This window comes from Tenebrio molitor, chromosome 5 (genome assembly GCF_963966145.1).
Source record: "Tenebrio molitor chromosome 5, icTenMoli1.1, whole genome shotgun sequence".
In the NCBI taxonomy this organism is placed as follows: domain Eukaryota; kingdom Metazoa; phylum Arthropoda; class Insecta; order Coleoptera; family Tenebrionidae; genus Tenebrio; species Tenebrio molitor.
This window is the reverse complement of record NC_091050.1, coordinates 673,847-696,986: the sequence shown is the minus strand read 5'-3', so window position 1 is coordinate 696,986 and position 23,140 is coordinate 673,847. Positions and strand designations below refer to the sequence as shown.

Below are 23,140 nucleotides of genomic sequence, written 5' to 3'. Positions count from 1 at the left end.
TTTCTTGACCAATGATTAATGTGATTGACTGGCTAGCCCAACGCAGTAAATCGGTACTGTAGACAGTTTATCTCTGCAATTTCACTTTGAATAAAACGTTTTTAGCAATTTGGAATGCATAAACTGATTTGTTGAAGGTTTTCTTTCTTTTATTTGTGTTCTTTATTATGTTTTGTTTTGGTTAGTTGATTTGGCAGGAATTTAAAGAGGTTGTAATGTTGCTGTGGCTGGCTTTAAAAGAAAAACAGAAACGTCGTTCGTTCCTTTTGTAAGCAGAAGTTCTAGAATTCTTGCCGCAGGTCAGACAGAATTTTTTATTGTTGGTCTAACTAACAAAGTTTGATTACACAAGTCCGATATAATTTTATTCATATAAATTACGATGCAAAAGAAATCTGCGGATTTGCTACAGATTTTGGTTCTGGAGATCAACACTTTTACCATTGGATAGATCTTCCAGAGGATTTTCTCAAAGGACCATGCTGTTAAAGTTAATGTGTTAAGCAAGTTTCACTGCATTTGAAGGGAATATTTTAGTTTGGCAAAGCAAAATGTCGTCCATCTTGTGCATCGTGTGATCGAGTGAAGACGTTCCAATTCGAGGAAATAGATAGATTCACATATTTAGTAACACTATTTACAAGAAAACTAAACACAGCAGAAGAAAATAGGAAATTCAAACTAGGAAAAAAATTAGAGGTGTGGGAAAAGAAAGTATTAGGGAAGATAGATAAGGAGGAGAGAAGATAGACAATATATGGGAAAGGAGAGATAAAACAGCTATATCATACAACAAACATGTCAAAGGTGACTCGGATAGTTAGGGTATGAGGAGAGGATGGATGAAGGAAGAGTTCCAAAGAAGTTGATGACGTGTGGAGTAGGCGGGAAAGGAGAAAAGATAGACCGAGAGTAGAGAGAGGAAGACTTAAGGGAGATGAGAATTATCCGTTGGAAAACAAATGCGAAAAATAGAAAGAAATGGAAAAATGTTACTAAACAAGTCATGGGCGTGCTAAATCATTACATTCCTAAATTATATCGCGCGTTCAAATGAAATCCTGGGCTGGGAAGGCGTTGGAAACCGTCAATTGTTGTGCTTATTAATTGGAGCATGTTGACAGCTAACCTAAAATTTAGAGCTAAAAACTCTTTCTTTTTTTTCTTTCTTTGCAATGTTTTACATTAAAAATAGAATAACGTAACGATTCCTATTCTCGAAGTAAATATCTAAGAGCACCCTTTGCTGAAAACAAACATGTTCAATTATGTCCCGATTAAATAAATGTCATTCTTGTCAAACGGCGGGAAATTCAAACTTTACACTGTTCGAAATGATTTAATTTTTCCAACGCCTACTCAGCCCAGAATTTTATTTGAACGCGCGATATTATTAATTGCTAACACATTTATTTCATCTATATTTTTTCACTATGCCAAAGATTTCTAATTTTTAAAATTTTCTAAGGGCCACAAGTAGCAGATTTGGCCGATTAGCCTCTCTTTTGAAAAGTTACAATGTGTTAGTTGGTAAAGAATTTTATTACAAAAGTAACAATCATTTTGTTCTCAGTAAATAGATACTCGTATATACAAATAATAATTACTTAAAATTGCTTTCGAAATTTGTACAAATAACGTGTTTATCAAAGCAACAGTTATATGTATTTATACTGAAGAGTTTAAAAATTATTTTGTAAAATGTCTGATTTGTTTTTACGGACAATTTGTTTCAATGATACATTTAAAAAAATTTTTTTTTGCAAAGCAATTGATTCTTTTTATTTGTTTTTTACGTACATTTTTTTGATAAGGCAAATCAAAGGTAAACCGTTCAAAATCACGGGAAATCTGACAACTGAGTTCATTGAAATTTTTTATTGAATTTTATTAAAATAAATATGTTTCCTAATACACGTATTACGTAACTTTAAAAAAATACCAATTGTAAGAATAAGAAGTAAAAAAAAAAACAAAATGTAAATCACTTTTTCATATAACCAAATTTTACACATTCTAATGACATAATTTTCAATTTTCTGAATTTCTGGAAGTTAGTGAAAGACGTAGATTTTCTTGATGCTTAATGTAATTATCAGTTTAAATTGGTGTTTTGTAGCATTCACCACTGGTAAATTCGATGCAGATTCAAAGATCAGAATGACTCTATTGAAATAAAACTTGATCGTCTCAAAAATAAACTGTTGATGGTTCGGGAAACGACTTTTGACATCCGACTTTTCCCTTATCGACGAAGCGACAAACAATCTTCGACGTGTTAGTTTGTCTGTGATCCCCTCAGAAATAAGCGTGTTAACGTCATGTCTCCCTGACCACAGAGCAGATCACTGTGTCCCATTTATCTTAATAAATCGCTTCTTCATCTCCCTGTGGCGTCCCCCAGGAGGGGCAATTATTTAACGACATAACAGGTCGTTCCTTACGTCAGTCGTCCCTCGTCCGTCCCGGAAAAATGCAAATCGTAATGCTCTAAACACACCTCGTAAAATATTCCGGTGAAACTTCATAAAAGTTTACATCGCATCGTCTCTCGGCAAACTTAAAAGAAAAACATAACTTTTCCGGAACGGAATCACCGATTCGTGGACCCTTAATGCAGCATTTTACTATTCTAATGAATGCATATCGGCTTAGAGCGGACGCGGGCCTAAGCCCCGGAGAAAAACAGGGGCCCCCAAAAGTTGGGACGCTTTTTCCTATCTAATTGATTCGATTTTTTAATGGCGCGCCAGATCCCGGCCGGCGTTGCTCTAATGCACTTAAGGCCAATACGACAATTTGAATTCAGGTAGGACGAACGTTCGAATAAAATTTCAATTTGGCACGAGTCGTACGACGAGAACAAGAAAAAAAATTTATTCTATCAATATCAAAGCTGTTTTCGCTTCCTTCATCTCTCTGACTGGATGAGACCTGAGCAATAAGGCGGCAAGATAAGAAACTCCGGTAGAAAGCTCCGCCCGGACTCCGGAATAGAATATTTCCCGGCCAATCGTCGATGCTCGCCAACTAAAAGGATTGGTCAATTTTCGCCACTGACCAATGGAAAAGTCTATTTTAATGACGCAGATGGAAAATTTTTGTTATAAATAATGGATGTTGTTAAATGGGATGGCTGGAGATTCGATGGAATTCGAGGAAATTTTCTCCCCTCGCCGCCAGCCAAGGGTCTTACGTGAACGTCGTGCCCTGGATTCGTAGCCAAATTGATCAAATCTCTAACAGTCTTTAAGGGTTTTATCAATTTACTTAATGGCATTTATACAATGGCGGACTTGTGTAATGAGAACATTTTCGACGTTTTTATTTTCTTTCGCCACCTGTAAATTGACCCAGCTATAAAGCAATAACAGCTTTATCCAATTTTATCGTAATGTTGTTTGAGTTTACTGTTTATTTAAAAAATTGTCAAAAATTAAAATTGGTGAGGTTGTTTCCTACATCGTTTCGATGTGCTAAAAAGATATCAGGCGCGTATAATAATTTAAAAATAATTGAAGAAATGGTACCAGCACCAGCTACTACATATTTCAAATTTAATTTAAATTTAAAACATTAATTATTATAATTCTTGAAAAATGCGTTTTTATACGTTGCGTTAATAATTGATATGCACAGGGTAGGTACATGGATAACGTTCTTTTAACTTTTATAAATATTTAGATTCGTTTTTAATTAATTGATTATTGTAAAAATATCTAAAAAATATTAAAATAAAATTGAAATTATTTTTAAATGTAAGTGGTGGATGCGCCGGGAAAAATACTAATTTTATATCATGTATACATTAATGTTAAATAGATTGACACATTTTTTATAATGCTCAAATTTTTGTGGATTAAATTGGCTTGCTAATTATAAACAAATAACTTCATATTTAGTAGAAATTAACAAAGTCACTTGCACGTGTTAGAAATGTAAAAAAACAAAGTAGAAAAGAAGTTGGTAGAACACATAAAAAGGTAACGTAGATCGCTTAATTTTGTAAAAATAAAATGTATGAATTAGAAAGATAAGAAAAATCGATAAAATTGCTTGTTAATGAAAACTCAGAAATTTTGATTTAGGTACTTTAGAATTTTTAATCCAAAAAGAAATTATATAAATTCGCTCTGATAAAATTTAAATTTCAAAATTTCAAATTTCTTTGAAAAATACGGAAACAAAAAGTTCTAGATATTTTGAAAAAATAATGTGATTGATTAAAACAACGAATTTTGAATCTAACAGAATTGATTGTAATGAAAGTGGCACTTTTTTACACGAAAAGTCGTAGTGAAAATAGCACTTTTTTATACGAAAAATCGTAAATTTCTCAACTTACATCGATATGCAAAAAAAAAGTGTGTGCTACACGTGATGAAAGTCTCGTTTTTTTACTTATTTGCTGCAAATTCATGAAAAAAAGTATGACTTTCATAACTAGTTGTACAAATAACTATTTTTGTTCGACACTGTCAGAATTTGACAACTTGTCAAAATGAAACGTCAAGCCAATTTAAAATATTTTAAGCGATTTGGAGCCTTTAAGGGGCACGTCGAACAAAAAAACGTTGTATTCAACTCGGTAAATAAATTTTCTATGAGAATTAATTAAAACAAACTTTCTTCACAAAATTTTATTTTATAATTTATTAAATTCACTACAGCCAAATATATCGAGCCTTCAAATAAATATATATTTAGAGTAGGCGTAGGCGACATTCTAATTCTGTTAACAGTGTAAAGTAATTTTTGTAGGTAACCAATTATTCTCCGGAGTTACACAGGTTACATAGTAAGCTTTTCCCCAATTTCATATTGTCATATTCCATGGAGCGGGAATAGGGAGAATGCACTACAAAAATTAAAAATATTTTCTAACCTAATTTTATTTCGTTAAAATGTCAGACGTTTCTTGTGTCATTTTCTACGCTTGAAAAATGTTACAAACCATTGAATTTCCATAGGTTGCTCTAAAAATAAATTTATTTGAAGGCCCTTTATAATTTTTTGCATTGAACAATTGGGGAAAGATATTTTAGTCATCTTGGAGTGTTTTTGTTGGCACATTCCTGTTTTCTACGAGGAGGCAGTTCTAGAACAGTCTATATTTGCTGCAAGTCTAGTTTATTAAAAAATGTCGAAGAATCAGTCAAAGTAGGCTATGAATAAAAAAATGTATGTCTTAACGTATTACTTTATTTCCCTGATTATATCGGAAGTTCAGGGGTCAGATTTAAACGCTGATGCATGATCCGTAACCTGTGATGCGTTCACAAAGGACTCTTCAATGCCAACTTCGAGGAGAAATTTTAATGAACACCCGATACTAATCTTTCGAATACTCGTAGATTAGGATGGAGTTGGAGTGGATAATTTCTCTCGAATTTTCTACTACCTCTGCCGTTCTTCTGTTTGTTCTTCCACTACTTATTTATCTTTCAACACATGTTTTTTCTGAATAATTCGATAAGTTTCTTTACAACTTGGTAAACGTTGTCATAAAATGATCGACACTTTCGACGGAAAAATGTTCCTAAAATTAAATTTGAGAGAAAACATACTAACTTTGATTCATAGCTGGCTTTGATTAATTTATTTTTATTATGTTAAATAGTACACCTTTTCCATAAAATTTATCGGGACTAACTCTAACTGAATTTTCATGTTCTTATAAATGTACCAACAAAAAAATTATGGGAACTGTAATTTACATTAACTAACTAAAGTATGTACTACATTTTGTTACTATCTTGATGTAAACGTAACTATAAGTATATTTTACAATGATTTTGATTGTTCTGTTGGTAATTAATCTTGTAGGGATTAAATATTTATGAGTTTAATTATTACCTACGTAGTTTAACAGAATTAAATACTTCCAGAAGCTTTAACGTATTTTTCATAAAGTTATTAATTCATTGACTGTAACAACTTTAGAGTAGTAAAAAAAATTAAAGAAGGTAGGTAAACAATTTCTGCAAATAATTTAAAAAGTATAAAGTTGCATTTTTCACTCAGTTTATTTTATTTCTATTCGAAAATGACTAAACATTTCTTGTTTGTCCGAGAGTAGAGGGAAATTTTATAAAATCCTTTTATTACATTCAGGTTACTTAAAATTTGTCATTACCTGATTGAAACGTCCGGCCTTAACGCTGTGTCATCGCACATAAAACATTGTAAAAAACGAACAGAAAATGTAATTAAGTAATAGGTTAATAAAACGGCAACGATAAGATCAGCTTAAAACTCCGCCGAAAATCGTCACGTGATCCCTTAACGCTTAACGGCTTTGACACGAGTAAGGAGAAAGTAAAAAAATATGTCTTGTCAAGTTGTAAAAATAATGTCCGTGGAGCGTTTAACGTTTTCCTCGATAATAACCGGCGAGACATGCAAGTAATAAAATGAAAGATTCCGTGCCGACGGTCCTTCAATCTTTATCTAAATTCACGTATACATATAACACTTCTGTATCTAAACCGTCGAATTTCCACCCCATTCTTGCCCCATATTATTTACTTTTCCACATGCTAATTACGGTAATAGATGGCGCGTGTTCCAGCCTCACATGGTATGTATAAAATGTGGCGCACGGAACATCCGTTTTAGCAATCAGGCCAATACCGTATAGCTAAGGCCGTTCTTGCCATTACTCATTTAAAGTGCCCCCGAATGGCGAGTCCACGGAAGGAAATGTAAAGTGGTCTCTATTCCGGAAGTCGCTGAAAGAATGCCGGACGGTTATCGCACATGCTTCCGGTCGAACGTTCCGCCGAATCGGAAGTTACAGTCTAACGTATGCGATACTGTCTTAGCCGTTTTGTAACCGGCGAGAGTGATATCGATGGTGGTGACTAGAAAAATGGTATTGTTTAAGGGAAATTGTCGATATTGCGATATTGTTCTATTTCCTTGGTTTTGGGTAGAAGATTGAGCCATAAAAAAGAATGTTTGAATGGGGCGACAGGTTAGATTAACCCGGCGCATCCACCAAATTTTTTTGACAAATTTAGGTTTGTAAGTTTGTCGGAAATAAAGTAATGTAATATATCTGCCCGATTGTTAACTAATTACACAGGATTCGATGACAAAATTGTTTTAATTATATCATGCTATTTTTATTGACTGACGAAATTTGATTCTACCGGGTGATCAAGAAGGACTGTTTAAGTTGGCAGTACAATTAAGAAAATTTTTTAATTCGGTTATTTATAACACTGCAACCGGATATGTTTTGTTGGTTTATTTGACAAATAGCTGATGTAGGTATAGCATTAACAACGACAAGCCATCAACAACCGAAAGTTACTCTTGTTATACGATTTAAAATACAATTCAGTGTTACCAACTTAAACAGTCCTATTTGATCACCCCGTATAAGCTACAGACAAAATTCACTTCGAGAAGTCAAAGCAATTGTACGGCAGAAGTACGTTCACCACTCATAAAGCGAAACTTACGAGTGTTAGTTTGAAGTCAATTCCGGCTAATCAGATATCGTTAAAAGCGAGATAATGGAGCCAATCTATAATATTTTTTTTTGGTTCGACACTGTCAGAATTTGAGAATTTTCTCCTACGTGAACGGATTTTAATAAATGTCACAACTTGTCAAAACGAAACGTCAAGCTAATTTTAAAGATTTTAAACGATTTGGAGCTTTTAAGGGGCTCGTCGAACCAAAAAACGTTGTATTCAACTCGTTCGTGTGTAAATTGGGACTTTTTTGGCACTCGTGAGCCTTTAAAACGCTCGTTTCACTCGCGTTTTAAAATAGCCCACATGTGCCAAAAAAGGCCCAATTTACACACAAACTCGTCAAATAAACTACTATTTAGTGATTCAGACAGTGCTCCTTTAGACATGGTAGAAGCAGTAATAACTGTAGTTTCATCATATTTGCCAAAAAGATGAAATTCAAGAAAAGAAAGCAACAATTATGTAACTCAAGAATGTCTCGAATGAAAAGGTTCTATTAGCATATCTCGAGTATTTGTCGAAATATTTCGAATCTTCCAGTCTTTGTATTTATTATTCAATGTTGCGGGCAACGAAGAAAAATGTGGATATTAGCAAATATGTACACTTATTTGATTCTTTTTCCAAAAAGGAAAGTATGTAGAAGGTTAGAGACCTAAGAATTCAGACATTTTAACTAAACACCAAGTTAGCAAGTTCTTGCGAGAAGCTAACGATATGATTGTTGACGGGGCTAAGATGTTTAAGATGTTACCACAGCGTCTTCGTACATTTATTGCATTGATTGTTGGTAATAGATGAAATACGTCCGCACTTTTTCTTTCACACCGACCACTTTTAGTTTGTCGATTAATATTTCTGGATCACAGTTTCAACACCACGTTGTAGATCAAGGAACACCTCTACTGCGTATTTTTTATTTTCGATATCACAGACTCAATTATCACGGATTTCAAGCTAAACGACTTCACAAGAAAGGTTTGTTATTTGGCAACAACACAAGAACTAACTATGGTAAAATCCATAGTGGTCCGCAAAAGAAGTGTTTTTGCTTAAAGTAACAAAGTTTGCGTGTGTTAAAATAAAAATGTATCTAGAGAAAATTAGAAGGTCGTAGGATATTTGAATTGATTATTTCCTGAACAAAATTTAAAATGGAACGCAAAACGCAAGGAAACATTTAAAATTAATTAATGCTGTTAGTTTTCTTTTTGGTGGTAAATAGGAAGAGGGCATTTATCAAAATAATATCTTAATCGGTGATTTTTCAATCTTTTTTTAATTTACGATTAGTTAAAAATGCAAACTGGAAAGGTGAAAGAAATATGTAATCATAAAAGTTCAATAATTACTGCTTCACTCTCACTTCAAGAATGTTTTCATATTCTGTATCAAAGACAAAATTCTTCACATATCTAAAGTTCTGATGTTTTCTATTCTTTTGGAAATTCACCTTCTTTGAAAGAACTGTTTATTACATTATTAAAAATCTATTTTCTGTTACTACAACAGCATCTTTCAGTACTTTCATCTTTATTTAGAAAGGACTTGATAATAAGTTAATTACAACATTTTCCCATTGAGTATTAGATCTGTGTTATTTATTTTACAATAAGGATTCCGTAAAAAAGTTACTTATATTTTTCAGTCGCTTGCTTTTTATGAAATTTTTAGATCTTAGGAAAAATTATTATTTATTTCTTACGTAATGTCGATTATTTTTAAATTTGTCCCTTTTTTTAATAGAAAACATTTAATTCAACTACCCAACAAGGAATCTTCCTTCATCCCATTAAATATCCTTTATTTATCTATTCTTCGGATCTAATTAAATCTTTTAAATCGCGCTTTTCTTGTCTTCTCTTGGATTCGATATAATAAATCCTCCGTGTCCCAGGTCCAGCATTTCGCAAAAACGAAAACCTGAAAACAGAGCGTCCACTGAAGGCTTCCCTTTTTTGTCAGTCTAAACCGGTGCGTTATAACTTATAGCGAACATGTGTGCAATTAAGGAAATGAAATTCCCAACAATTCATTATCTTGTTGTTCGAGGATCGAGGGTGGATTTATGTCCGTTGTAAATCATGTATTAGTGCGAGTCCCGTATAGGAAGGACCGTATAAAAATTCAACCGCAGTAAATCAGCGGTGTCCCACGGATTCCACCATACATCGTCTATCTTGGTCTGTCCGGCAGACCGGACTCCGGAAACCGCACAATGCGACCGGAGCGAACCAGGAAGTTCCAGATGCGTAATGAGCCCCATCCTGGAACACAGCAGAACGCAATTAATCTCCAACGTCTCCAGTCATCTCAAACTACAAAAAAGGAAATAGAGATTTAAATGTGGATAATGACACACTAATTTACAGTTTTCTTAGTACTTAGTATTTAGTACAACTATAAAAAAAAAAAATGATCTGGATTTGAACCAGAATGTGAATTTCACATTTGACATGTCGCACCCGTCAGTTTTTGTAAATAATTTAACTAATCGATTTCTATCAGTCGTGTATTTTTTGACAGTTAGAATGAATTCAAGCAAAATTAAAATTTGACTAGACTAATTAAGTAATTAAGTTTTAGTTACTAGTGATCATTATTTATTTTAATTAACAATCTAATAATCTCGGAGTCCCTTGATTGTAGGCAACCAAGAAAACAAGTCGAAGGTGGGACGGATTATTTTAGGTTTTCGAAAAAAAAGTTTCATTATTTGTTGGGCGTTCACGTAATTCCAAAGAACGATTCGGACCTTGTGGAGTGCATCTGGGGGGTGTACGGCTCCGCATCCTCTCTGCACTCCTCCGGTACTTTCATTTGGGAGATTCGTGGAGTGGTAGGTGACAAAGGCGTCGGAGAGCCGTCGAGATTTGCATATCAATCCGTGTAGGGAACAATTTACAAGCAAAATAGGAGTTATGAGTGCTTAAAATTGATCTGGAATAAGAGTGCGCGCCATTAGTGGACGTTGCCGAGCGGCGGCTGGCCCCGCCGACAATCTGAGGACTATGGAAAAACAGACGGTGTACTTTCGGCCTCATGCATATTCAACGGCTAAATATTTGCAGGCGCTTCTTATAACGATCATCCTCTGATTCGCTCCAATCTGAACGCGATTCAATAAGGGTCACTGCGGCCTTTCATCCCGAAAATTTTCCGACGATCGCTCCGGAAAAATCGCATCGATCGCTGGTAAGAATGCAAATAGAAAAACACCGGATTTGCATAATACAATTAAAAGTCTCTTCAATCAAGGGAAGTAAAGTTGATTTTGTGTTTTTGCAATCAACGGGAGTCTCCGCGACGACAGTCAAAACAAACTTGATGAACTTGAATCCATTACTTCCCTTTATTTAATTCTTTAATCAAACCGAAGATTTTGCATTCGGGATTGCTGCGCCGGGGAGTTTTTCTTATTTTTTTATTCGACGAACTTTTATTTATGTTTTCTCGATGGAAACCGACGACCGAAAGAGTCTGTCTCTCCGAGTTTTTATTTCATTAAGGTTTTAATGTGATTAAGTCGCCTTCAATGGAGTTGCGATGAGATTTGTAGCTGTCCTTTACGGCATTACGAATTTTTTAACGAATTAATTAATATTCCTCCGGAATTAAAAAAGCTTTCAAGCTATTTTGTCCTCTTCTTATCCATTTTCAAAAGAAAATAAATCAAAATTGACACAGACTTTTATAATATTCTCTAACCACATTATTACTGTGTACATTCTTAGTTTAGCAATAAATTTATTTTTATTTAAATTTTATTGAAATCAAGTTTCTAGGCAAAATTTAGATAAGCACGCGAACATAAATTTTTTAGAAAAAAACCGGAAGTAATTGACCTCAAAAAAAATAGACATGCAAATGTATTATTTAAAAAACTAAAACAGTGAAAAAAATTAATTTCAAATGTTTTTAACTTGTTTTTAATTTTGCGAAATTTTTAACGTAGACGATAAATCTGCAAATGTTTTTATAATTTATTTATAAAGCGTATAATCCTGATGATCTGCAGTGCCACACTAAGAGCATTAGAAGAAATAAATGTCGCCATAATCACTTTTAAGGTGCATTTACTAATACAAACGCGAACCGTGCGCGATGAGTCAGTGGGGAGATTTATCCCACCCTTGCATAACGCGTTTTATTTGCATACAATTTGCATACTAGTTGATATTGCAAGTCTGCAAAGGACACCCTCAAGAAATCTCTTTCGCAGCAAATCAAAACCGAAACGCTATCGAACGACATCAAACATACCGGAGGAAAGGGACAAGTCGCGTTGTTCTTCCGGCGTGTCAGCTCCCCTTTCCTAAATTGTCGAGTCGAAAAGTAAAGGAGCAGGATTTTCGGATACGTTTCTGCATGTCCTGCTAATTGCAGGCTTAGGTAAGGAAAAGGAACAGCGGGAGACAAGACAATATTGCGCATTGTGAGCTAATAAAAGTGCCAGCCAGGGACGGAGCACTTAATGCCAATGAAATGTAAGATAAAACAATCCCATTACCGAGACGATGTTTACAACGGAGACAAGAAATATTTATGGAGAGGACGAATAAATCCGGACGGTACTCGCATTTAGGGGATTAAACCAGTTATTGCGCCCTTTCGACGGCGAATTATGGACGATGAAAAAATCGGAGGCGGGGACGTGGTGATTTGCTGCTTTTGTAAGAAGATGGTTTGACTGATAAAAAAAATATTTTCTTTTAAGGCAAAATACTCCAAGACTAGAAAATTAAATAAATCAAACACGTTAACAATTAATTTGCAATTTAATAGAAACTAGTATACGATACAAATAATTGTGATTTATGGACTAAACTGGTGCTACCAAGGGTGCTACTACTGTCCGCAGGAAAGTGTCAAATTGTCTCTTGTATTTAATATGGATACAAAAAAAATTAGGTACTATTTTTCAAAATTTCACTGAACTCGCTCATGTGGCAAAGAAGTAGATCTTAGGTCATATCACAGATTTTTTTAAATTTTACATATTTTGTAGAGGTTATTAAAATATGTGGTTATAAAGAAAGAGTTCTCAAAGGTTGTTTCTAAAAAAGTTACAATTTAAAATTTTTGGGTTTTCTTTTTTCAATGGCAAATATCCAAGGCAGTAATAATTATTTTCATTAGAGTACGGTAGGGGCATTTTACAGAGCAAAAACTAAGTTTCAGGCACCAGGCGAAGCCGAGTGTATGATTGGTTGGAGCGCTGTAAAATATCTACGGTACGACATTTGTATATTAGACTTTTCGGCTGACCAAATGTTTTATTTTGCACTTTGGTAGATTTTTATGAAATAACAAATGTAGAACTTTTTGACATACAGAGCTGCCAACCGGATAGGTTGTATGAAACGTCCATTTGTTCTTGTTTCTTCTTTTCTATTGACTGGAAACCTTCAACACTCATGAACAGTTTTTAATCTTCACGCTTTTGTATCAAATTATTTTTATATTTATTTTTGGAATATAACTGATTGCCATGTGGGTGTTAGCGGTGAAAGAGCAGTGATTTCTGAACAGGAGGGCCGAATTTGTCGTCGTCGTCGTCCCGTAATATCTGAATTAAATATGAGGTCCCCAGTTCAAAGAATGGCTTACATGTTCGGCAAGTAGTAAACGCGAGGGTAGAGAGTGTAGTTGATAGCATGCAAATAAGCCCCGAGCAGAGCTTCTTGCATCGTTCACACGGAGCTTTCTCCGAGCTTAACACCTGATAAGGCCTCCACAAACGCGTCGCGATCGCTTGTCTAACACCCATAATTACAACATTACCCCCAAAACGTACTCGTCGGCTCATCCCCGCACCCACACATATGCCCAGGACCGTACACCACCATCAATCTTGCCCCGTCGCGACGGATCCCACTGAATTTTATACAATCGTTAAATACGATATAAAGTGCGAAGATGATGTATGGGCTCCCGGTTAGTCGATCTGCATTTGCAAGGGTTGCGTTAGGTCGAGATAAATAATAAGAGAGCGGTCATTCGTCATACTCAAAAGGCAATCAGCTGCGTGTCAACAATGGCGCCGATAAATGCGCCTTTATTTCTTTGTTTGAGGCGGCTTTGTCCGATTTCACGATCAATCAGGTCCGTAATTAGGGCAGAGGTGGGTGAGATGTGCGGACTTGGTGGCATTTGGTTCGAGGAAACCCTGACTTTGAAGGGTGCTATTTACTCTTAATAACATTACTGATTAAATTAATGATATGTTCTAAACTACTGTGTCCTACTTGACAGGTTGGTCGAACAAGCGAAAAAGAAAATACATATGTGTTTTCAAAGAACATAAAATAACAATACAATAATAATAACAATAGATAAATATCAGCGCAAATTTGGTGCTTTGTAAATCTGGCCTGGATGCCGTGCCCCTTGTGTTTTCAAAAAGACACCTTTTTTGGATTAACTTTGATACTAAAATACAAGTAATCAACAGTCATTAAAATTCAACAGATACAGTGATAAGAGAAAAAGTAGAACAAGGAAATTTTTGAAACATAAGACATTTGTACTTTCTCTATTTTTTCTGTCACTCTCTTTTCATCATTTCTCTCACAAAATTTAATTTGTTTCTCCTCAATTATGACAATATTTTTATTTTTTTTTATCAGTTTTGTCATTAATATTCACCCCCTTTTTATTTGTTCCCCATTTTTAATTTTGTACCTTGTGCGGCAAAAACAGAAAAAGTAGAAGATGTATTAAATCATCAAAAAACTGTTAACAGATCTATTTCTTATATTACTAGAGCATTTATCTCTCTTTAAAATCACATAGCTATCAGACTCTTTTTGACCATATCGAAAGCTTTTGAAAAATCTGTCACTGCAGTAATCTGTAATTTACGCACAACGCTTTATGTACACACACAAAACCAATAAACCGATAGTTGAGCAAGTTTGATTAGGTGCAAATGATTAGCATACCGGCAGTAACTGTGATGCAATAAACACAAACAAATTATTAATAAAAAACACTGTTGGTTATAGATCTAATCACATTAACAGACGCTTTAGTTCGTTGGTGTGTCATTTCTTTATTATTTTAGGAACTCGTTTCTTTAAATATATCAAATTCCCCAGGATATTTTTTATTTTATATTTGCCCCTTTCTTATTTTAATTGTCAATCCCTTTAGTTTTTTGTCATACTTTTGATAAATGATATATTTGAGAATATAATTGATATGTCACATGATCCTTTTCCAACGATACAGTTATCAAAAAGCAAGGCAAGTAGCGTCTCGTCAAATATCAAGTCGTAGTCGATGATATGACTCGTGAAACCGGAGCAGCACATTTATCTCGTCCTCCGAACTCGCCGAATTTGCTGCTCGGTTTCTTTCGTATCTATGATAATCTTGTTATGTTATATCTGAGAGTTTATCAAATTTAGCATACTTTATATTTTATTTAGTTAAGTTGCGATGTGGTGATTTTTGCAAGAAATATTAGGTACAATTATTATGTTTATGTCTTATTTCCGAAAACCTTTGCAATCAGTAAACAATCAAACTCATCCAACAAACGTTACGTCGAACATTATTTTTGTTCAGTGGGAAGCCACCCCCGTTTTAATTCCAGCTCTTCATCAGTGTTCGGTTCGATCTCTGACCATTTAAAAGAAAAAAACAGTAAAAAGCATCGCAACCCGTGTGCGTGTCTGTGACACCGTGTATAACCCTGTCGATAACAATATCCTGTTGTTATTGGCGATCGTCCCGGACATTGATTAATCGTATTTGCATCCCCGCGAGTCCGCCATTTACCGAGTCGAGTATGCAGAAAGCCGCCGCGAGTTATCCGCATTAGTTCGTTGTATGAAAACACAACACAATCGAAACCAAATTGGTAGAAAATTGATAATCACCCTGTGTGTCGTCTACGCAACGAGACAAAAAGAGAGACCAGATGGTAATCCGGCGGGAGTGGGACGAGGACCGACATGGGAGTTATTAAAATGTAAATGCGGACAAGTTCCTGTCACAGGAATAAAACTCGATTGTGCGGTGTTTATAGGGGACCACGACTAATAATCACTAGCGGGATGTGTGTATTGTTAATTAACGGGATTCTGAGAGATACCGCTAAACCGCTAACGAGACTATTTCCGGTGGAGGTTGCACCGGAGCATCCACCAGGAGTGAGACGTGCACTTTTCTGTCTAGCTAATGGTCGACGAGTTATCCTTTATGGTAGCTAATGTGAGAACGTACACGTTAAGCATACTGTAATGGTCCGAACAGATTCGCTAAATTAAGAATTTTTTATTTTTTGATAATTCCAACGAAACGTATGTTTCCCCAAATCTTTGTCGGCACAATTTTACTCTTTACTCTTCTGGTTGGAATAAGATCCTTGTTACTCTTCTGGTTACTTTGCACTTTTATTCACATTTGTTCTCTCATCACAGTTGTAAGTGTTGTCAAATGTTTGTTTTGAAAGTTCTTAAATACACCTTTTTGTTAGTGTAAGTTCATCAGAGGTGTGTGTAATCCGGCTTGTGTGGCAATTGTGGCGACAAAGTGTCATTAGATCCACTTCTGCGCCACCACAGCAACAAGAAGTAAAAGTGTCGGAGGTCCCAGACAGATCCAATAAAGACTTCAATAGAAGCGTGTTCATAGAGAGCATGTTTATGACGACGCGTGCAATCAAGAAGCAGATCAAAGCCAAGAGGTGTGTTAGTAAACTCTATCTTGCGCCAACAACTCTCTCTGGGAGTTACTTCCAGCACACGCAATAAACCGACTCTTTGACATGCCGGTAACTGTTTCCACCACGTCGAACGAAAAAAAACCTCTCCGAATAAAATTAAAAACTTTCCAAATTGGAGCGAAACTGGCAAACGCGAAATATTTCTGTTTGCGGCGGCGGCGGCGGCGAATCTGCATGTCTTTGAGCGAGGCTTTCCGTACGCGGAACCCTTTGGTTTTTACAGTGTTAAAATTACCGCTCTTTGGGGATTCTCGGAATTAACGCTGCGGTTTCCCTTTTTGGTTGGCGTCGCTGCAATCCGCCGCAACTCTGATTGACTCATTTTAATATTTGACGAAACTTTCTCCTGGACCGTTTCTGGAAATTACGAGAGCAAATGGAAAATATCGCCGGAATGGTAATTCAGTCAGGGCCTTTTTGTTATTATGAATAATCAGGAGCGGTAACATGAAACAAACTCCGGGTTTGCGGCGGCGCGCGATCTTCCTCTGGTGGAGAGAGTCAGAAGAAGCGATCAAAAATTTATGTTGGGAATTGTTTCGAAACATTTCGAATGGACGTCTGGGACACAGAGTCGGGGCTGGAGGTGTCCAAATCCGGTATTTTTTCGCCCTTTGATTGGCCCTGTCTATTTATCAGCGTAAAAGGGCTGATAAACAATGCTCTAACCTAGGGGTTCAAAAGCAAAGCGACGGTCAAAGCTTTACCGTGTCTCCTCTATTAGACGCGGGGCATTGAAAAGGACACAATAGCCACCCCACAGCATTGAGCTAATACTTCTTTTTTTAAAGGGCACACAAACGAAGGGTGGCCCTCCACTAAACCGACTTTAATTGTTCGAGCGGATGGATGTTTTCGGTTTGACACGTGACAATGTTTGTTGTATTTGACAAAATACGCTTCTCACAGGGACAAACTCCCATCAAAAAATTACAATATTTCCAACTGATGTCGAGTTTTATTTTATAATTATTGTCCTTTGACAAGTAGGAAGCTTGCAAGCACGAGCGCAGCGAGTATTATTTTTTTACTTTATTCGTAAGTCGATAAGAAGCTAGGTATCTGATGCACTCTTCCGTATGTCAATTTGCGGAGCTGTGATTCTCTTCCAGTGTCTCTTTACCACCCCATCCTCCGGCAGTATCTCATCCAGCGAGCAGAACCGCCGGCATCTGGTGTATTCATTATAAAACGTAATATCCGTCCAGATTCCAGATACTCCTGTATTTTTCTTTGTCCCTTGTCGTAATCCACCTCTCTTCGTTCCGCTCCCGGTTTCGGTTTTTCCGTCATATTGCATCGGGATCCAGGAGCACCGACGGATTTTAATAATAGCATCTTAATTAAGTCGGAGATGTTTTTAATTGCGCTGGTCTACGGCTCTGCCCTCGTTATTCTTAAGCCTCCAACTGAATGGGTTTCATTAAAGCCGACACCTCGTAAAACATTGATATTAGATTCACAAAGTCTCACCCTAAGAATATTCAGTGCTTTTTATATCGTGCCGTAATGAAAGGGGTATCTCGATGAAGAAAACAATCTTGGACGATCCACGATCCCTTTCAATTAAACCACCACAAATTAACACATTGTCGAATAAATACAATTTACTTCTGATTTAAACACTCCAGGTTTCCAAAAATGTTTCGCTATTATCAATATTACTATTATTATCTACCAACGGTCTTAGCTTCAACTTTTATTTCTCAGTGAAACCAAGTTGCTGCGACTTCTTTTGAAAAAAGTATTTTTGAAGTGGGGTCGAAGTTTCGTTTTAAGAAAATGTAAATCTCCAAATTCTACGAGGTATAAATAAGAAGGAAAGAATTATCAATCTCCATCCGGTTCGATTGTTGTTCCCTGGATTTACTCGAAGGCACTCACCACATAATAAGATTGCTGTCGGGGCCAAGATAAATTCCCAGTGGCCGCAGCATTACTCTTAATGAATTAGAGCGATTCTGTTTATGTGTACTCGTGGGTGCTGTTCCAATTTAACCCCACATTATGTGAGACACAGCGACAGATTGGCAAAGTGAGTGTGACAAATCGAGCACACTAAGTCAGGTTCAATCGCTGAAATTAAACTGTAACGGCCATATGGTCTAACTCTAACAGCAGGGTTCGGGAGTTTATGTCCTGGCAATACATCCGTTCGCATGTGTGGCGGAGGAAGAGACGGAGAATTGTGGCAGACCGATAATTAGAATTAATGTGGAAATGATTGTTTCAAAGGGTGACAAGGTGACATATGGGTGGAGATAATTTGACGTTTACTTGTGACTTTGCGAGTTTTGGAGGTGTGTTTTGGTGTGGATTGCGCGTTGGGAGTTTGGGGAAAAGGCTATTAGTGGGTTATTTGATGAAACATTACAGTAGAACAATAGTAGAGTGAAAATAAATAGATCGATGGGGAGTTTATAGAGGCAATTAAATATTTAATTCTAATTAAATTTTAATGCGCGATTAACACATGAATCCGAAACTTCGATTGGTTCACTCTGATAACGTGTTCATTTGATTACGATTAACTTAATTTCGCATCTCAGTTGAGTCAATGAAGGTTTTTACTTCTTAATTCTCAAGAACAGGTCCGATTTTGATGATTTTTTTTAAATATTTGTTTTCATATAGTATTTGAAATCAGAAATATTTTGATGGGAGCACGTAAATATTTGTATTGTTTAAACAATAATTTTCCTATTCAAATATGTACATATTCAGAGATTAGGGCCCATATTCACCAACGCCAGTTAAAGTTAACTGTAGGTTAAAATATACGAAAATATTGTTGTAACAATAGGTAACTAAGGTAACGAAACATTTTAACCTACAGTTAACTTTAACTGGCGTTGGTGAATACGGGCCTAGGTATTTTTAATTTTCTCGCTTCTTGTCGCGGGACGTTATAACGCACTGTTGTCAAATGGTCACCTCCGTGATTGCCACATCTGCCGGTGCACACGAGTTCCCGTCAGCATAATATTTTACACCTGGGCTTGGACATAGGCCCTTTAATCCTGTCCACGAATTCCCGTCAAGGCAAAAATGCACCCCAAATTCTAGACTCGAATTCCCGTCAGAAAAAAATCTTGATTATTGAAAGCACTGTTACGAAAGTAAGATTCAATGATGAATCTTCTATGTTCTGAAGTAAAAACCATTTTTGCGTTAAAATATTTGGTTAATAGTGACAGTTGTTTGACATTTATTAACTGACTTAGCAAAGATACGAAAAATCTGACACTATCAAAGTCACAGCCGCCCCTTATCTAAGTATATAATTGTTGATCACAGGGTATTTGTAACTTTTTAAAATTTTAAACATTTTTTTGGTCCACCTAATAGTAAACAACAATGGTACCGGGCAACGGCTAGAGGGGTAGGTAAGTAAGGGATTGACGGGAACTCGAGTTATGGATTATATCAGTTGATAATTACCTGACGGGAATTCTTGCATTACTTTATGACAAGTAATAAGTCAGACGGGAATTCGAGTGCGCCCCACATCTGCAACGGTACGTATCATAAAATTCTCGTTTCCCAAAAATATTCGCTGGCTTTCCGACTAACAGAACTCGGAGGCTGAAAAGTTCGTCGGATGGCCAGTTAATGACAAGGAGCTGACACCTTGCTAAATCGATTTATTATGTATAGGTGAACTTCCAAAAAAAAAGTTCAAAAATTGTCGTGTGCAAAAGGGCGTTATTCAAAATTTTCGATATACGTAGCGTGTCAGATAGCCGATGTTCAAGTATTTTTTTTGGTGGAAACTTTGTAATATTTTCTGTAGCCGTTTGGTTGTAAAAAAATAAACAATTTTCAAAGAAGCATTGCGTTTTATGGAAACAGCAAAATTCAAATGGCTGTATCTCTGTTCGACGCTCGCCAAAAATTCGTTAATTTAACCGTATTTTTACGTTCCTCACTCCATTGCTCGTGAACTAAGCCTCAAATCGAAAAAATGTATTCTTTAAGAACTGAAGACCGATATTCTCTGATTACGATGGCGTTTGTTATTATAATTTTAACTGAATATTAATCCAGTTATGATTAAAAAACTAACGCAGTAACAAAATCTCGAAGCGATTAGAAATGCAAGCCTCGATCACCCCCCCGCACCGTTTGTTTTCGCGCCCCCGCCATTGCCAAAGACCTACCGAAACAATTAATTTATGTTTAATGAAGCCCAGAAATCGCTAAAACTTCTTAATCCGTAAGAACAGCTTTGATTTTGATGATTTTTTTTCAAATGTATGTTTTTATATTATACAGGGTTATTATAAATGTTTGTAGTCAACGAGCCCATGAAAACAAATGAAATTTTTTCATTTGCCGTTCCATAGTTCAATACGAAAATGATACGAAGTAGATTATTATTCTTGACATTTGGAGGTTATGTTTACCTTCAAAAAATTCTTTGAATTATAAACCACAACAGTGAAGATTCGTTTAAAGAGATTGTTCCAACGTTTTAATACCGTGAGTAACAGTGACTTAAATCCATCAAGACGGGATTTGTTATCAAAGTGAACTTTAAAGTTCATATGGTTCAATCCATCTCATACGGACAATAAAATTTAATTTTCTCTATTTCAGTTTTGTAAACTTATCCACTGGTGTTTAACCACAGGTGTGTAGAACTGAATTCAATGGGTACTGAATCATTTTTGTTTTAAAAGTTTCAAGGAAACAATGTTAAGTACCACAAGATTCCAAAACTGTTGATGGAAAATGAGAGAATGAAATCATTGTAAATAGACATTTTATTTATGTGTTATATGGCAACAAATTAAAGCTATTTAACTGTCCAGCAAGGTTTTATTGTTGTTAATGTGCATTAAATGATTTCCAATGTTATAATGTGGAGGAGCAGGATACACAAGATGGGCGACGTCAGACAGGTGCATGTGTTGATCCAATCTGGAATAGTTGTTAATGAAATCAGCAACAAATATGGAAGAGGAGGTATACTTATTACTTCTAACGTCTCCTTGAGTACAATCAGGTTATGAACTTACAGCAGGACCACAAGGGCGTAGTAAAGGGGGAGGCCAGGTGGGCCCGGCCCACCCCAGAATCCTTCTGACCTACTTCAGAATAAAAGTAAAACACATTAAAAACAAGATACATCTGCAATATCTATCTATCATCTGTCTAGTTTAAAGTCTGGCCCACCCCAGCAAAAAATCATTGCTACGCCCTTGCAGGACCATGCCTTGTTGGAAAAGAATGACAAATCCAAAGTTCTGTTATCATTTAGGTTGTTTAAAAACCAGCTGCAATATGCAACACGACGTGGATAATCTGCTGGTTTCAGTTCTTGAAACAATGACATTTTATAAGGGTGCAAATTTAATCTTTTCTTCACAATTTTCTGACATGTGCTCTGTGCTACACCTGACTGTGCTGACAGCAATGATATTCTGGGATTTTGTTCCATTCTCTCTCTCAAAACTTCACCAACTTGAAGCCTTCTCGATGACTTTTCCTTTGAAGCATCTCTAGTTTTGTCTATTCACAATCCATCGAATGTGGGTCATTAAAGATTGTTCCTCTATCTCTAAATTAGGAAACTTTGCGAGATATTGATCCTTACATGATTGCATTCTGTTTTCATCTTGTACACCATTTTAATAAAATGAAATAATAATGAAAGTAGTCTGTTCCACGGTGTACCCCATTGCAATCCTAAAAATCCTTTTTATCCTAAAAAATGTGTTTAGGAGAAACTGATAATTAGAAGAGAGAATTTGGAAGAGAACAGTTAACCTGAAAATAAATTTACTTGAAACTTACAGAATTTTACTAACCTAACCTTGATCACTGTTGTATACTCATCGTCGTCGTCTGTGGTCTTAACACTCTTACTCTTAACTTTTACTAAAGACTTATTTTGATTCGAAGGAAAAAATGCGGTAATCAAGTGATTTGACATTAACAGCGACTTTTACCCACGGATCTTTTACCGTTTCAGTTGGTCAGGAGCTCACTCATACCAATATTCCACTAGATACAGTGCAGAATCGAAACAAGGCGGCACCAATTCATGGCCTACTTGGACTACAAACATTTATAATAACCCTGTACATTCACCAGCATAAAATTATGCACATGGATCGAATTTTGTGCCGGTGAGTGTATTACTTGAAATCAGAAACATTTTGGTTGGGGCACATGTTACGATACCTTGTGTTTGTCACCAGGAACCACATAGCCTCCAACCTAACCAAATTTATGGCAACCTAGTAACGAATATCCCTAAATACTAGAGAGTCATTTATTTTTTAACAGCAGTGCATGGTGCTATACTCCGTACGGTGATAGATTGCACGTTTTTAAATTCTAGTTCCAAAACATAAAGCAGTGAGAAATACTAAACTCTCTCTCAATTGTTCCACGTTATGTAGAAAACCGTTGTATCCCTGCAGATTAATTCCCGCCAAACCAGTTTCTGTGTCTGTCTTCTGTCAAAAAACGTGCAATCTATCAGAGTACGGAGTATACCAATATTTGAAAACTTATGTTGGCAACTTAGCCAACTTGGTTTTTCTGCGAATTCATTTCTCCGTTTACATTTTGTCTTTCAAAAAGCTATTCTTTTCAGAACTCTGTGCAATTATAATATTATTTATGCAATTACAAGCGGTGGAAATTATTTATTGATTATTATTATCGCGATGAACTGATGATAGTTTGTTTTGGCTGTTACGTCAGATGACATTGATGAACCGCGGGAGTTGGGGGGTTTGCGAGGGTGATCAACGTTTGCATTTCTAATCGCTTATAGATTTTGTTGCTACGTTAGTTTTTTAATCATAACTTGACTAATATTCGGTCAAAATTATAATAACAAACACCATCGTAATCAGAGAATATCGGTCTTTAGTTCTTAAAGAATACATTTTTTCGATTTGAG

General features: G+C 35.9%; 2 long non-coding RNA genes across 2 annotated transcripts; one reads left to right on the top strand and one right to left on the bottom strand.

The window, feature by feature from the left end:
• Positions 1 to 20,495: 20,495 nt before the first annotated feature.
• LOC138131630 (uncharacterized) lies at positions 20,496 to 21,032 on the top strand. The gene is made up of 2 exons (XR_011159866.1): positions 20,496 to 20,703; positions 20,821 to 21,032. It is a non-coding gene; the product is annotated as an uncharacterized lncRNA (long non-coding RNA).
• LOC138131629 (uncharacterized) lies at positions 20,970 to 22,310 on the bottom strand. The gene is made up of 2 exons (XR_011159865.1): positions 22,021 to 22,310; positions 20,970 to 21,930 (listed from the first exon to the last, which is right to left on the bottom strand). It is a non-coding gene; the product is annotated as an uncharacterized lncRNA (long non-coding RNA).
• Between the last annotated feature and the right edge of the window lie 830 nt (positions 22,311 to 23,140).